Source organism: Ursus americanus, chromosome 9, assembly GCF_024610735.1.
Source record: "Ursus americanus isolate L20-20 chromosome 9, mUrsAme1.1.p, whole genome shotgun sequence".
In the NCBI taxonomy this organism is placed as follows: domain Eukaryota; kingdom Metazoa; phylum Chordata; class Mammalia; order Carnivora; family Ursidae; genus Ursus; species Ursus americanus.
This window is the reverse complement of record NC_142135.1, coordinates 76,294,719-76,311,428: the sequence shown is the minus strand read 5'-3', so window position 1 is coordinate 76,311,428 and position 16,710 is coordinate 76,294,719.

Sequence of the window (16,710 nt, the reverse complement as noted above, 5' to 3'; positions counted from 1 at the left end):
GTCTTTGTGATCACAGCTTTGTAGTATAGCTTGAAGTCTGGCAATGTGGTACCCCCAGCTTTGTTTTTTCTTTTCAACAATTCCTTGGTGATTCAGGGTGTTTTCTGGTCCCACACAAATTTAAGGGCTGTTTGTTCCAGTTCTTTGAAAAATGTCATTGGTATTTTGATCAAGATGGCATTGAAAGTGTAGATTGCTCTGGGTAGCATAGACATTTTAACTATGTTTATTCTTCTGATCCATGAGCATGGAATATTTTTCCATCTTTTTGTGTCTTCTTCAATGTCTTTCAAGAGTGATTTGTAGTTTCTAGAATATAGATCCTTTACATCTCTGGTTAAGGTAATTCTGAGATAACATATGATTTTTGGTACTATTGTAAATGAAATGGATTCCCTAATTTCTCTTTCTTCAGTCTCATTGTTCGCATATAGAAATGCAACTGATTTCTGAGCATTGATTTTGTATCCTGCCACAGTACTGAATTGCTCTAAAAGTTCTAGTAATTTGGGGGTGGAGTGTTTTGGGTTTTCCATATAGAGTATCAGGTCACCGGTGAAGAGAGACAGTTTGACTTCTTCTTTGTTGATTTGGATACATTTTATCCCTTTTTGTTGTCTGATTGCTGTTGCAAGGACTTCTAGTACTATGTTGAATAATAATGGCAAGAATGGCATCCTTGTCGTGTTCCTGATCTTAAGGGAAAGGCTTTCAGCTTTTCCCCATTGAGAATGATATTCGCTGTAGGTTTTTCAATGATGGTTTTGTGAAATTGAGGAATGTACCCTCTATCCCTATACTCTGATGGGTTTTAATCGGGAAAGGATGCTGTATTTTGTCAAATGCCTCTTCTGCATCAATTGAGAGGATCCTGTGGTTCTTGACTCTTTTCTTGTTTGTATGATGTATCACCCTGATTGATTTGTGAATGTTGAACCACCCTTGCATCCCAGGGATGAACCCCCCTTGGTCTTGATGGATAATCCTTTTAATGTAGTGTTGGATCCTATTAGATAGGATCTTGTTGAGAATTTTGGCATCCATATTCATCAGGGAAATCAGTCTGCAATTCTCCTTTTTGATGGGGTCTTTGCCTGGTTTGGAGATCAAGTAATACTGGCCTCATAGAATGGGTTTGGTAGTATTCCTTACGTTTCTATTTTTTGAAAGAGCTTCAGGAGAATAGGTATTATTTCTTCTTTGAATGTTTGTTAGAATTCCCCGGGGAATCCGTCAGGCCCTGGACTCTTGTTTTTGAGGAGGTTTTTGATCACTGCTTCAATCTCTTCATAATTAATCAGTCTGTTTAAATAATCAATTTCTTCCTGATTCAGTCTTGGTAGTTTCTAGGTTTCCAGGAAGTCCTCCATCTCCTCCAGATTGCTTAATTTATTGGCATAAAGCTGCTGATAAAAGTTTCTAATGATCCTTCCTATTTCATTGATGTTGGTTGTGATCTCTCCCCTTTCATTCATAATTTTATTAATTTGGGTCCTTTCTCTATTCTTTTGAATAAGTCTGGCCAGTGGTTTATTGATCTTATTTATTCTTTCAAAGAACCAGCTTCTAGTTCTGTTGATCTGCTCTACTGTGCTCCTGGTTTCTAATTCATTGATCTCTGCTCTAATCTTGATCAACTGCCTTCTTGTGTGTGGATTAGGCCTATTCTTCCGTTCCAGCTCCAGCTTCTTGAGGTGAGAATATATAAACTGCATTTTAGATTTTTCTATTCTGTTGAGTGAGGCTTGGATGGTTATGTATTTCCCCCTTAGGACCTCCTTTGCAGTGTCCCATAGGTTTTGGACCAATGTGTTTTCATTCTCATTGGTCTCCAAAATTTGTTTAACCTGATTTTTAATTTCCTGGTTTACCCAATCATTCTTAAGCAGGATGGTTCTTAGTTTCCAAGTGTTTGAGTGTCTTCCAATTTTTTCCTTGTGATTGAGTTCCAGTTTCAAAGCATGGTGGTCTGAGGATATGCAGGGAATAATCTCAGTCTTTTGATATCAGTTGAGACCTGTTTTTTGACCCAGTATATGTTCTATTCTGGAGGAAGTTCCATGTGCATTCGAAATGAATGAGTATTCTGTTGTTCTGTGGTGTAGTGTTCTATATATATCTATGAGGTCCATCTGGTCCAGTATGTCATTCAAAGCTCTTGTTTCTTTGTTGATTTTCTGCTTAGGTGATCTGTCCATTGCTGAGAGTGGGATGTTGAGGTCCCCTACTATTAACATATTATTATCTATATGTCTCTTTATTCTGGTTAAGAGTTGGCTTGTGCATCTAACTGCTCCCCTGTTGGGGGCATAGATATTTATAATTGTCATATCCACTTGTTGGATACATCCTTTTAGAATAATATAGTGTCCTTCTGTATCTCTAACTACAGTCTTTAGTTTAAAATCTAATCTGCCTGATATGAGAATTGCTACCCCAGCTTTCTTTCGAGGTCCACTGGCATGAAAAATGGTTTTCCATCCCTTCACTTTCAGTCTGGATGTATCTTTAGGTTCAAAATGAGTCTCTTGTAGACAGTGAATGGATGGGTCATGTCTTTTTATCCAATCTGTAACCCTGGGGGGTTTTATGGGAGCATTTAGGCCATTCACATTGAGAGTGATTATTGAGAGATATGATTTTAATGATGTCATGTTGCCTGTGAAGTCTTTGTTTCTATAGATTGTAAATTTCTGTTCTGTATCACTCTTGGGGCCTTTTTACTTTTATAGAACCCCCTTTAATATCTCATGTCGTGCTGGTTTGGTGGTTAACAATTCCTTCAATTTCTGCCTATCCTGGAAGGTCTTTATCTCTCCATCAATTCTGAATGACATCCTTGCTGGATAAAGGATCCTTGACTGCATGTTCTTCTCAGATAGAGCTTTGAAAATACCCTGCCAACCCTTCCTAGCCTGCCAGGTCTCTGTAGACAGGTCTGACATTATTCTGATATTTTTCCCTCTGTATATAAGGATTTTCTTCCCCCTGGTTGCTTTCATTACTGTATCCTTGGATCTAATATTTGCGAAATGCACTATGATGTGACGTAGTGTAGGTCTGTTCTCATTGATCTTGGGAGGGGTCCTCTCTGCCTCTTGGACACGAATACTTGTTTCCTTTGCCAGATTAGGGAAGTTCTCAACTACAATTTGTTCAAATATCTCTTCTAGACCTCTCTTTTTCTCCACCCCCTCAGGGATGCCGATGATTCTGACATTGGAATGTTGCATTGAGTCAGTAATCTCCCGTAATCTACATTCTTGAGATTGGATATTTTTGAGCCAAGTTACTGTTTTAACTTTCTCTTCTACCATCCCATACTCTAATTCAGTAATTCATTCATCTGCCTCATTTACCCTGGCCATCAAAACATCTAGTTTAGACTGCATTTGATTCATACCATTTTTAATTTCTGCCAGATTCGCTCTCATTTCCACCCTTAGAGATTCTATATTCTCGTTCATATTTTCATTAATATTTTTTTCAAGCCTACACATCATCTTGACCATTGTTACTCTGAACTCCATTTCTGATAATTTGGTTATATCCATATCCATCAGTTCTGTGGCAAAGGCCACAGACTCATTATCTTTTATTTGCTGGAGGGGATTTCTCCTTCTCATCATTCTGATTAGGAGAGGTTGTGGGAATGCCCAGAGCCCAAATTATTGACCAGGACCCAGGCAGTATGCACTTGTTTTATAGGGACCTTAGGATGTGGGCTTCTTGATTTTTCAGCCTGCCTTCTGGGGGAGAGGCCCACCGTGCTGATCTTCAGGCAACCCTGTTTGGGTAGAGTCGCCCTGTCGCCTGCGAGGGGGGATGGGGATGGGCACAATGTGAGCTGGTATTTTGGGGCTTTTCTTCTCTGGTGGCTTTCCCTGGCTGTTTTCTGTGACTCTTCTGAGAGTCAGAGCAGCAGTCGCCGTATCCTAGCCTCTGTCTCAGAACAGAGAGATCACAGTCTGCTCTCCACTGAGCTCTCTTGGGCACTTTAACTCTGTTTCTGTTGGTGCTGCTAAAAACCCTGCAGCGTCCTGAGTTGTGCGCCCCACAGCCTACTCTCCAGCCCTTGCTTCCAGGGCCAGCATGTCTTGTCCTCTGTGCGTCTAAAACCACCAGCCGCCCCTGGTTCCTGTGCACTCCTTAGCTCCCTGTTTCAGTGTGGTTCAGGCTCGCTCTGGAGAGCTGTTTTCAGTCTGGTCGCATGTGCTCCCAAGCCCCCAGTATCAGTCCAATTCCAGTGAGCGTTCTGGAGCTCCGATTTTCAGTCTGGTCATATGCCCGTTCCCAGGCTCATGGTCTCAGTCTGCTGTCTTGCGGGTGCTGGTCCCTGAGTCTGGCCAGCTCCCCAGTGCAGGTGGCTACTACTTCCCAGTGCCTGAGTGCATCGACTTCCTCCCTCTTCCGTTTATCTTCTGATATCTGTGCGTGGATTCACGGCTCCCCATTTCATAACTCAATACTCAGCACTGGAGATGGTCATTTGTAGAGATCCAGATGTATCTTACTGCATCACAGGCTGATTTCATGGGTGTTCCGGATGGTCTGGTAGATACCCAGCTCGATCAGGGGATCAGCTGAAAAAGGGGACCCCTACTCCTCCACCATCTTTTCTCCTCCATGAAATTCCTTTCTTTTTAACTTTGGAGGTGCAATTTTTACTCTGACATTCAGGAAGGAATAAGTAGAGTTCATAGATTCAGGTGAGTGAAGACATAATCAATAGAAGAGAGTTTCCCATCATCTCGCCTCTTGACTTACTGGCCCGTCCTATGGCGAGCAGAATGAGCTTGCACCAGGTTACAATTTTGTGACCCAGCCAGGAGCAACCACATGCAGCCAGCAGCTTTTTTTTTTTTTTTTTGGTGAGAACATATGTAAGTTGTATTCTCTTAGCGTATTTTGTTATAAAATACAATATTATCAACTATAGTCACCATGTTTTACTTTACATCCCCAGACTTTATTCATCTTATAGGTGTAAGTTAGAACCCTGTTTACCAACTTTTCCATATTTCCCTACCTCCTAGCCCATGACAACAACTTTTCTACTCTCTGTTCCTGAGTTTTGAGTTTTACCTTTTTTTTTTAAGATTCCACATATAAATAATACTATGAGGTATTTTTCTTTCTCTGTCTGGCTTATTTTACTTAGCATAATGCCCTCAGGGTCCATCCATGTTTGTGTAAATGGAAGGATTTCCTTCTTTCTTATGGTTGAGAAATATTCCCCTGTGCACGCATGTGTGTGTATGTGTGTGTGTGTGTATCACATCTTTTTTATACACTCATCTATTGATGGACACTTAGGATGTTTCCATATCATGGTCATTGTGAGTAATGCTGTAGTAAACATGGGAGTGCAGATATCTCTTTGAGATCCTGTTTTCATTTCCGTTGAATATATACCAAGAAGTGGGATTGCTGGATTATATGGTAGTTCTACTCTTAACTTTTTGAGGAAACTCATTACTGTTTTCCACAGTGGCTGCAGCAATTTATACTCCCACCAACAGCAAACAACGTTTTTTTTTTCTTCTTCACAAACTCATCAACACTTGTTATCTCCTGTCTTTTTGTTAATACTCATTCTAACAGGCATGATATGATATCTCATTGTGGTTTTGAAATGCACTTCCTTGAAGAATAGTGATATTGAGCACCTTTTCATGTACCAATTGGCTATTTGTGTATCTTCTTTGGAAAACTATTTATTTAATTTCTCTACCTATTTTTTAATGAAATTGTTTTCCCACTGTTGAGTTGTGTGAGCTCGTTATATATTTTGGTTATTAACCCCTTATCAGATATATTTTTTGCAAATGCTTTCTTCTATTTCACAGGTTGCTTTTTATTTTGTTAATGGTTTCCTCTACTCTGCAGAAGCTTAATGTAGTCTTACTTGTTTTTTTTGTTTTGTTTTGTTTTGTTTTTGTTTTTGTTTTTGTTTTGCTCGTGTTGCCTTTGTTTTTGGTGTTAAATCCAAAAAAATCATCCCTAAGACTAATGGCAAGGAAATTACCACTCATGTTTTCTTCAAGGAATTTTATGGTTTCACATCTTATGTTCATGTCTTTAATCTATTTTGAATAAATTTATGTTTGGAGGATAAAATAGTGGTCCACTTTCATTCTTTTACATGTGACTATCCAGTTTTCTCAACACCATTTACCGAAGACTCTGTCCTTTCTCTATTGTATATTCTTGGGTCCTTTGTTGTAAATCAATTGACCATATGTGCATGGATTTATTTTTGGGCTCTCAATTCCATTCTATTTCTATCTGTGTCTTTTTATGCCAGTACCATACTGTTTTGACAACTTTGTAATGCAGTTTGAAATCAGGGAGTGTAATGCTTCTAATGCTGTTATTTTTTCTCATGATTACTTTACCTATTTGGGATCTTCTGTAGTTCCATAAAAATTTTAGGATTGTTTTTTCTACTTCTATAAAAATATTCCATTGGAATTTTGATAGAGATTACAATGAATCTGTATATTGCTTTGGGTGATACAGACATTTTAACAATATTAATTTTTCCAATCCATGAACATGTAATATCTTTCCATTTATTTGTGTCTTTAATTTCTTTCATCAACATCATGTAGTTTTCAGTGTATTGACTGTTCATTTCTAGATGTTTTATTCTTTTGTTGCAATTGTAATATTTTTAAATACAGTATCATCTTAAAAATGTTTGGTGGATACCAACTACTTTTGTTTTTCTTTTTTTCTTTTCTTATATGTTTCTATAGTTATCTGGGTTTTGCTCTCTCAGGTTACCAATTCTCTAAATTCCTGATGATCCTTGCATATCCACTTATGTAGAAGATAACATAATAGAAATATTTACTGTGAAAATATGGGAGAATTTGTCAGAATGCAAGCTTTACTTTTGACTATTAGAATAAAAAGTTGTCACTTAAACTGAAGGCCCTAAACTGTCATATATATATATATATATATATATATATATATATATATATATGACAGTTTTTTTCTTTTTCAGGATGACGATTTCCTAGCTAGCTTTCCCAGTTCTTGCCAGATAACTCAAAAGCTTTTAGAGAAATTTCCTCCTTCTTTTGCCCAAATACTGTGCCCCAGATTGTTGTACATTTGAATATGGATTTGGAGACTGCATTGGATAACTGGGAATTCCAAGTACAAAGTTTTAATAAATTCTTTCTATCCCATTTCTTATCTCTGCCCTTTATCATACCTATGGTATCCAAACCCCAAATGTAATGGCTGTCTAGACTTCTGCCCAGGGAATTTGGTCACCCTCCTGCTGTTGTATCTTCCTTCCTCACTGCCTCAGTAGAATACACATGTTTTTGCATTTGATTTCCATCTACCAGATAGTTGTTCTTTGAGTTCTCCTTCATCCTTCAATTTCATTCTATGGATATGTAATTGAAACTGTTTTACTCCTCTTCTATAATTTAAAATGAGGTTTTGGTAGTTACCACTCAGACTTTTATCTGAATTTAAGTGAAATAATTAGAATAATAATAATGTGAAATTAATATTTATTATATACGTTAAATGATTAATATGTGTTGAGTTTTTACCTATGACAAACACTTTACTATATAACTTACAGATTTCAGGGGCGCCTGGGTAGCTCAGTCATTAAGTGTCTGCCTTTGGCTCAGGTCATGATCCCAGTGTTCTGGGATGGAGACCCACGTTGGGCTCTCTGCTCAGTGGGAAGCCTGCTTCTCCCTCTCCCACTCCCCCTGCTTGTGTTCCCTCTCTTGCTGTCTCTCTCTCTGTCAAATGAATAAATAAAATCTTTAAAAAAATAACTTAGAGATTTCATCTCACTTGATCCTCATAATTCTGTGAGGTTATTATCTCCATTTGTAGGTAAAGGTATAGGGAAATTACTGAGTGTAATTATGTTAGAGTCTCCAAAGATGCAAACCAGTAATTTTTTCCTCCACTTTCTTTGTAGATGTGTCAAGCAGTAACTCTAATATCTGTTTGTAAACTGGTCTTGAGACTTACTTTGATCAACAGATTTTGGCAGAGGTGATGGTGTGCCAGTTCTAGTCTTAGACCTTAAGGATTCTTGAATCTTCTACCTTGTGCTTTATAGAGAAGCCTGCCATCATGCTCTAAATAAGGCTGGCATACTGACTGGTGAGATACTGTGTATGTGTGCATGTGACAGACATAATTGCTCCTAAGGTAATGTAAGTGAAGACAGTTTGGATTTTTCCAAGCTAGCACAATCACTAGTTAAATGCAGCCACATAAATGACCACATCTAATGACTCAGAGACACAAGAATTGCCGACCTGACATGTTCAAATACTTAACCTACAAAATTAGAAGAAAAATAAATTCCCATTATTTTAATCCACTAAATTTTAGGAGAGTTGTTATAGAGATATAGGTAACTGAAATTTTAATCTAAGCTCACGTAACTTGTTTATGTAAAATTGGAATTCATCTCCAAGTATATCTGAGTTGAGAGCCTGAACTTGTAACCAGCACTCTAACTTGCCTTATATTATTACGACCTGTGTGCACAGTAGACAGATTGAGACTTTATTAAGTTTATTTTATTTAAAATAAATAAAACATGAACAAAACATTAAAAAATGCATTTATCATGCAGCAGAGTAACTCATGAACCGACTGAAACCTAAACAAATACATAAAAATGGAATCACTAATAATAAGAAAACAAATGAAGAGAGATGTACAGACACACATAAAGCTGAGTGTGGTTTAATCAAATAAAAACCTAGATTCTTATCATCCTCTCCTCATCCTAAAGACTCTTTCCAAGTTGTATAATCAACATTCCTTCATATTTACCCACTGTCCATCTCAGAGAGTCTGCAACCTGTCTACACCCATGTGAGCAGTGCTGAGGGGAAAGATTCAGCACATTTCCCTTTATCTAACCACTTTCTGGACATTCTTGTTTGGCTTTTCTCTCACCTATGTGCCCAAAGAATTTCTAACATGACTTTACTTTGTTCATACATAAAAGCCTGCTTAACTTGGTTCTATTAGTAAAGTACTATTGGAGAAACTTAATGATAAAATCATCCCATTCATTTTCTTTAGATGTATAATGCATTAACTATTTTGAAGGACTTTCACACACATGCTATCATGATCAACAGATAATTCTTTAGGGCAAGACAAAGTTGAAATAAATGCAGAATTGCATTAAGTTCCTTTAACAACTTTGTAATGTAGAACCAGTAAGTACTGTCCTTATTTTGTAGAAAATGACACAGAAACACAGGGACAAGGACCTCTAAACTTTTGGTCAGCTGGTCAGCCCAGAGCTACACCAGGACACAAGCTTCAGAGCCCCTGTTCCCTTCTTTACTTTGACATCTGATGTTGTGTGAAATACAGGCTATACTTTCTTCAGCATCTCACCACCAGCCTTTGTTGCCAATTTTCTGATGATGTAGTAAAGAAATTTAATGGGAAACATTTGATTCTGATAATCAGTTTCCTACTGACATGAAAAAAATATGTTAATTCATTTATTCCACAAATATTTATTGTCATGGAGGTAAAGTTATGATGAAAGTATTCTCTAACCTCTTGAGTGTTTTATCTAGTAGATGAAAAATAGACATTTAAGCCAGCATGGTGACAAGCATAAAATTTATATTCAAAAAAAGATGAAAGCACTAAACAGGAATTAATTTTACCAAATAATAAATGTGGCTGATTAAAATTTAGAATATCTGGATTCATGAATATATTTCTTTAGCCAAATAGGACCTCAAAAGCTACTTCTGAAGAGTACAGAATATGTATTCCTGGGATTTTTTTATTTATATTTTGTTTTACACTATGTGACAACTTGAAAGGACAACTTCTAATATCTGTGGACCACTGTAGTGTAATTTAGTTTGGGAAATTGGTTCTCATGTGAAAATTCTACTTGACCATTTTCTGTCTTGTCTGTCAAGACTTTTTGTAAGTTGTGTTGTACTGAAATACAACCATGGTCAAAACCAAGAATTGCCACAATAGACAGTTGTTGGTAAAGATTGTAAAATACCCAAGATTTTTCTTAACTTGAGATTGAGAGAGGATACTTAGATAGATTGCATATATGTGTATGCTTTTTGATTTGGAATTATAGAAAAGTAGGTGTAAATCTCACCACACAAACACAGAAACAAATGTCTTATTTTCTTTTCAAAAGCCATTTAAACTCAAATGTGAAACATTTCCTACTGGATATATTTAGATCACCAACAAACACAAGATTATCAGGTTGTCGATGAGATCTGAACAATTACAACATAAACAAAAACAAAGAAAATGACAAAAATTGAAATAGAATGGGCACTGAAATAGCATTTGCTGAAGGATTGAAATCCTGCTTTGAAATGCTATTTTCAAACACTCCTGGTGCTGTGTTGAATGACTGTATGTAGTTTACCTAGAAAGGCTGTTTGGCATAGAGGGATGAGTATAAACATCAGATGGGGGCTTTCTTCTTCACCCTGACAAACTTGCTTTGAGTATTTAGTCAAGACAATTTTTCTGATGTTCAATTTATGCCATGTAACATTAGGCAAAAGACTTCATAATTTCCAAAAATCATTCTGCTAGATAAAAAAAGAATAACTGACTTATAGTAGAATTACACACTTGAACTAAGAAGGCCTGGATTGAAAATCTACATTAGCTGATTTATTAGCCCCCATAAGTGAGTAATTTCAAATATCTAAGCTTCAGTTTTCAAACATTCAATTGTGTATAACTATACCTAAATTCTCATGTTGCCTAACTCAAGGACAACAAATACTGTATGGTGACTAATGTAACAAAATAAAAATTATTAAGAAAAAAGTTTCATCAGGGGCTCACCAGAAGCTTATTGATTGTTCATCAATTCATTTATCAAATGGTGTCACAAATGATTCTTATTGCATAAATGTCTCTATCAAATTAATCAACTTTGCTTCATCAGACTTCTAGGAAACGTGACTCACAGGGTTTTAGGAATGCTTCAATAAAGGATCAAGGCCTATCCATATCCCTTTAAGAAAAGGCTATTGGAAAAGCAAGGCTGATATTTTGCCTCAGACTAAGACTATCATAGCTAGGTTAAAGACAAAATAAAAATTATCTGAATGAAGATTTATTTTTGTGAAATTTAAACCAAATTGAATACAAAAATTTAAATTTGAAACTGATTAACTAGTAGTAAACATTTGCATATACTTATGGGACTTTCTTCCAAATTAACTTCACTATTAAAAAAAGAATTTCATTTGCATGTGAGATTTGAATACGGGTATAGTCTTATGTAAAGGCTAAAAACTAAGTTAGATTATTTTCCCTGAAACTTTTGTTGATGATATAGAATTAAAAAGAAGAAAAAGGGATTCCTGTATTATAACAATAGGGACAAGGTGTGACAGCCAGATAAACTATATATAATGATATTATTCACCTTTCTTATACTCTTCTATATTTTTGCTCACTTTGTTCACTGCATATCACAAATAATAAATACAGCATCTCCATAATCTGTGTGTATTACTTACACACAGAGGCCATGAGGAAATATGAACAAAGGGTGTTATTAGCCATCAGGAAATGACCTAGAGAAATTCAGAAAGAGAATTAATATGGTAGACACATGTTAAGAACTGTATTTGCTCTCCATGTAATGGATGGTTGCCTTTTTAAAATCAAGTTTCTTAATAGTCTCACTTTTATTATTTAAAAGACAACTAAGTTTCTTTTTAAAAAGTACTATCAAAAAATGTATACTGAGTATTAAATTCCTCTTAGGAAAAAATACCATAAATAATAAATGTTTATTTGAGGGTCAGAAAATTAAATATTTGGAAAACCTATAATATTGCTAACCCTTTGCACTAAATTTATTTCTTTTTAAAATATATATAACCCTCAGTGAAGAAAGCTCCTGTGTAAACCATCTCAGTATTTTAACAATTTTGAATGAGAGAAATTCTTCTAGATAACATGAAATTCCTTTACTGTGTTTTAACCTGTCAGAGCTATAATTTATGAGTTTGCTTCAGGAAGAAAATTCTACTGGTAACATTTAAAACAAAACCAAACAAAACTTGTGTCTATGTGTTGTAGCAAAAAAGAAGATTGGAAGGAGTTCAGTTTGGTTGTAAGCAAGTATTTCTAGCCCTTCATTAGGCCAGCTGATTGCAACAAGAGGCCCGCTAAGTGGCTGTGCATGGCACTGAACAGCCTTGGTGAGGACTGTTCACATTTAACCTGTCAGTCCTCACTGAGGAGAGACAGACGGTGAAGTAGATTAACAGTGCAATAATCAGAGACAGATATGAGGATGGTGATGATTTGAGACTAAAGCAATAACTACTCCTTCCTTCTTTTAAAAATTTGATAATTTGTTAAATATAGCTTTTTTGCATACATTTTCACTTTTAAATATTTGTATTTAAATATTATTTGCCTTATTACTATGTTTTTTGGTGATTTTTAGATTTTGTACCTAATGCAAGCAGCAAAGCCTATGATGAAATAAGTCCCAGCGTAATCTCTCTGGAGATAGGCAGGTTCTGATATGGGAAGAGCATTTACCGACAGAAGCCAGGGGACAACTCCTGGGATTGTTTTTTGAGGGTGCTTGGTCAAGCAGGCTGGCATGTAAGACTGAATAAGCAAGGATTCATTGACTTGGGGCACCTCCTTGGAATACGGGATTTTGTAACCTGGCAAAGATCACAGAGGACTGATAAACCTGCTGCTGGAGCGTCCTAAAAGCCTGGCAAGGTAGTAAAGTGGAAATAGTGAGTTGCCCCAGCAAACAGGAGAGGACTCTGGGTAAGGAGATATGTTGGAATGAAGATAATGTGAGGCCGGAAGTTGACTGAATGGCAATGTTCCATGGAGGACCCAGAGGACATGCCATTACCCGATGGCATCAGTGATGTCTTGGTGAAAGGAGTAGGGTAGTGACTCTCTTCTGCAGACCAGACTGATGGTGGCAGGCATGCACAGACTTGTGCTCATTCACAGCCAAGGGCATGGAAGCTCCTGGGCAGCTATGAAACATCATGAACCAGGGGGTTATAATTGCTCTCAGGCCTGGCAAGTTCACAGAAGCAGCCCAGTGACTGACCTCAGAAAGCAGCAGACATGGAGTTTTTTAATAACACAAATAAAGCCACTATGAACATTGGCATACAAGTCTTTGAATGAGCATATGTTTTCATTTCTCTTGGATTTGTGTCTGAGAGTGCAAAGCCTGTTGGTTAACATTTTAAGAAACTGTTAAATTTTTTTCATAGTTACAGATGTTCCAGATAGTTGCCAACAATTGATATGGCCAGTCTTTGTAATTTTAGCCATTCTAATAGATGTGCTGTAGCATTGCATTGGAGTTTAACTTGCATTTCCATTATGACTAATTTCCATTACGAGCATCTTCTCATGTGCCTACTCACCATCCATACATTATTTTTTTAATGTTTTTTTATTATGTTATGCTAGTCACCATATAGTACATCCCTGGTTTTTGATGTAAAGTTCGATGATTCATTAGTTGCGTATAACACCCAGTGCACCATGCAATACATGCCTCCTTACTACCCACCACCAGTCTATCCCATTCCCCCACCCCTCTCCCCTCTGAAGCCCTCAGTTTGTTTCTCAGAGTCCATAGTCTCTCGTGCTTCATTCCCCCTTCTGATTACCCCCCTTTCTTTATCCCTTTCTTCTCCTACCGATCATCCTAGTTCTTATGTTCCATAGTGAGAGAAACCATATGATAATTGTCTTTCTCTGCTTGACTTTGCATACATTATTTTTAAAGAAGCAGTTGTTAAATTTTTGCACATTTTATTATTGTGTTTAGTAATTGAGTTTAAGAACTCTTTATGTATTCTGAATATGAGTCCTTTATGTGCTTAGCAAACATATTTAATAAGTCTGTGCCTTGTATTTTTTTTATAAAGACTTCATTTAAGTTCACAATAGATTAAGGGGAAGGTACAGAGATTTCCCATATATCCCCTCCCCTCAAACATCCATAGCCTCCCCCATTATCAACATTACTCATATTGGTACATTTGTTACCAAGGACAAACCTACAGTGACACATCATAATCATCTAAAGTCCATAGTGTACCTTAAGGTTCAGTCTTGGCATCATTGAGTCTGTGGGTTTGGACAAATGTATAACAACATGTATCCATCATTATAATATCATATAGAGTATTTTCACTTCCCTACAAATCCTCTGTTCTCTGATTATTCACCCCACCTCCCCCACAACCCTGGCAACCACCATCTTTTTGTTATCTCCATACTTTTGCCTTATCCAGAAATTCATATAAATAGAATCATACACTGCACCTTTTTCAAACTGGCTTTTTTTATTTAGTAATATGCATTTACATTTTCTTCATGTCTGCTCATAGCTTGATAGCTTGTTTCTTTTGATCACTGAATAATATTCCATTATTTGGATGCAGCACATTTATTTATTTTATTTTTGTAATTTTTTATTTTATTATATTAGTCACCATACAGCACATCCCCAGTTTTTGATGCAATGTTCCATGATTCATTATTTGCATATAACACCCAGTGCTGCACATTTAATTAATCCATTTACGTATAGGACATCTTGATTACATCCATGTTTGGGCAATTATAAATAAAGTTGTTATAAACATCCATGTGCAGGTCTTTGTGTGGATATAAGTTTTCAGTTTACATGGATAAATACCAAGGAGCACCATTGCTGGATCATATGGTAAGATAGATTTAGTTTTATAAGAAACCTCCAAATAATCATTCAAATTGGCCGTACCATTTTACATTCCCTCTATCAATATATGAGAGTTCCTGTCGTTCCACATCCTCACCAGTATTTGGTGTTGTTAGTGTTCTATGTTTTGGTCATGCTAACAGGTGTGTAGTGGTATCCTATTGTTATTTTAATATGCACTTCTCTGATGACCCATGATGTAGAACATTCTTTCATATCCTCATTTGCTATCTTTATATCTTTTTTGGTAAGGTATCTGTTAAGGTCTTTATTCAATTTATTAATCAGGTTGTTTTCCGATTGTTGAGTTCCAAGAGTTTTTTTTTTTTTTAATATTTTGGATAACAGTCTTATCACATGTGCCTTTTGCACATATTTTATACCAGTTTGTGGTTTATTGTCTAATTTTCTTGAATTTGTCTTTTGCAGAGCATACATTTTTAATTTAAATGAACCCCAGTTTATCGATTATTTCTTTCATGTGTCATATCTTTGGTGTTGTATCTAAAAAGGCATCACCATACCCAACATCTTCTGGAATTTCTCCTATGTTACCTTTGTAGGAGTTTTAAAGTTTTGTATTTTACATGTACGTAGGTCTATGACCCATTTTGAGTTAGCTATTGTGAATGGTATAAGATTTGTGTTTAGATCCGTTGTTTTTTTAATGTGATGTCCAGTTCTATCACCATTTATTATAGAGACTACCTTTGTTTTATTGTACTGCCTTGTTCCTTTGTCAAAGATCAGTTTACCCTATTTACATGGGTATATTCTTTTTGTCTCTATTCTATTCCATTGATCTATTTGTCTATTTTTTCACCAATACCACACTATCTTGAGTACTGTAGCTTTAAAATAAGTGGTGAAGTCAGGTAGCATTTGTTCTCTGACTTTGTTCTTTCAATATTGTGTTAGCTAATCTAGGTCATTTGTCTCTGCAGATAAACTTTAGAATCAACTTGTTAATATCCAGAAAATTTCATTGAATCTATAGTTCAAATTGAAAATACTGATAAAATTGAGTCTTCCTATCTATGAGCATGGACTATTTCTCTATTTCTTTAGTTCTCCTTGATTTTATTTACTGATTTTGTAGTTTTTCTCATATAGATCTTGTGTGTGTTTTGTTAGATTTATATCCAAGTAATTTGTTTATTTGGATGCTAATATAAATGGCATTGTTTTTAATTTAAAATTCTACTTGTTTATTATTGGTATATAGAAAAACAATCATCTTTTGTATATTAACTTTGTATCCTGCAACCTTGCTATAATTGCTTATTAGTACCAGAGGAGGTTTGTTTTTGGTTTTTTGTTTTGTTTTTCTTTTTGTTTTTTGTTTTTTTTTTAATTCTTTTGAAGTTTCTACATAAATGATCATGGCATTTAGGAACAGACAGTTTTATATTTTCCTCCCCAATCTCTACTACTTTTATTTTTATTTTTTTCTTGCCTTATTGAATTAGCAAGGTTTTTCAGTTAGAGGGGAAATCATTGCCTTGCACCTGATCTTAATGGGAAAGCTTCAAGTTTCTCACCACTAAGTTTGCTGTTAGTTTTTTTTGGTAAAAATTCTTTCATATTAAGGAAGTTACCCTCTATCCCTAGTTTACTGAAAGTTTTTATTATGAATGAGAGTTGGATTTTTTTAGGTACTCTTTCTGTGTCTGTTGATATGATCATGTGATTTTTTTCTTATTTAATCTGTGATTGAGATGGATTATAATAAGTGATTTTCAAATCTTGAATCAGTTTTGCATATTTGGTGTAATTTCCACTTGGTCATAATGTATAATTATTTACATCTTTTGGATTCAACTTACTAATATTTTGTTGAAGAATTTTGCTCTATGTTTATGTTTTCTTTCTTTCTTTTTTTTTTTTTTGTGGAGGTTACTATTTTTAGTCAATTTACTTAC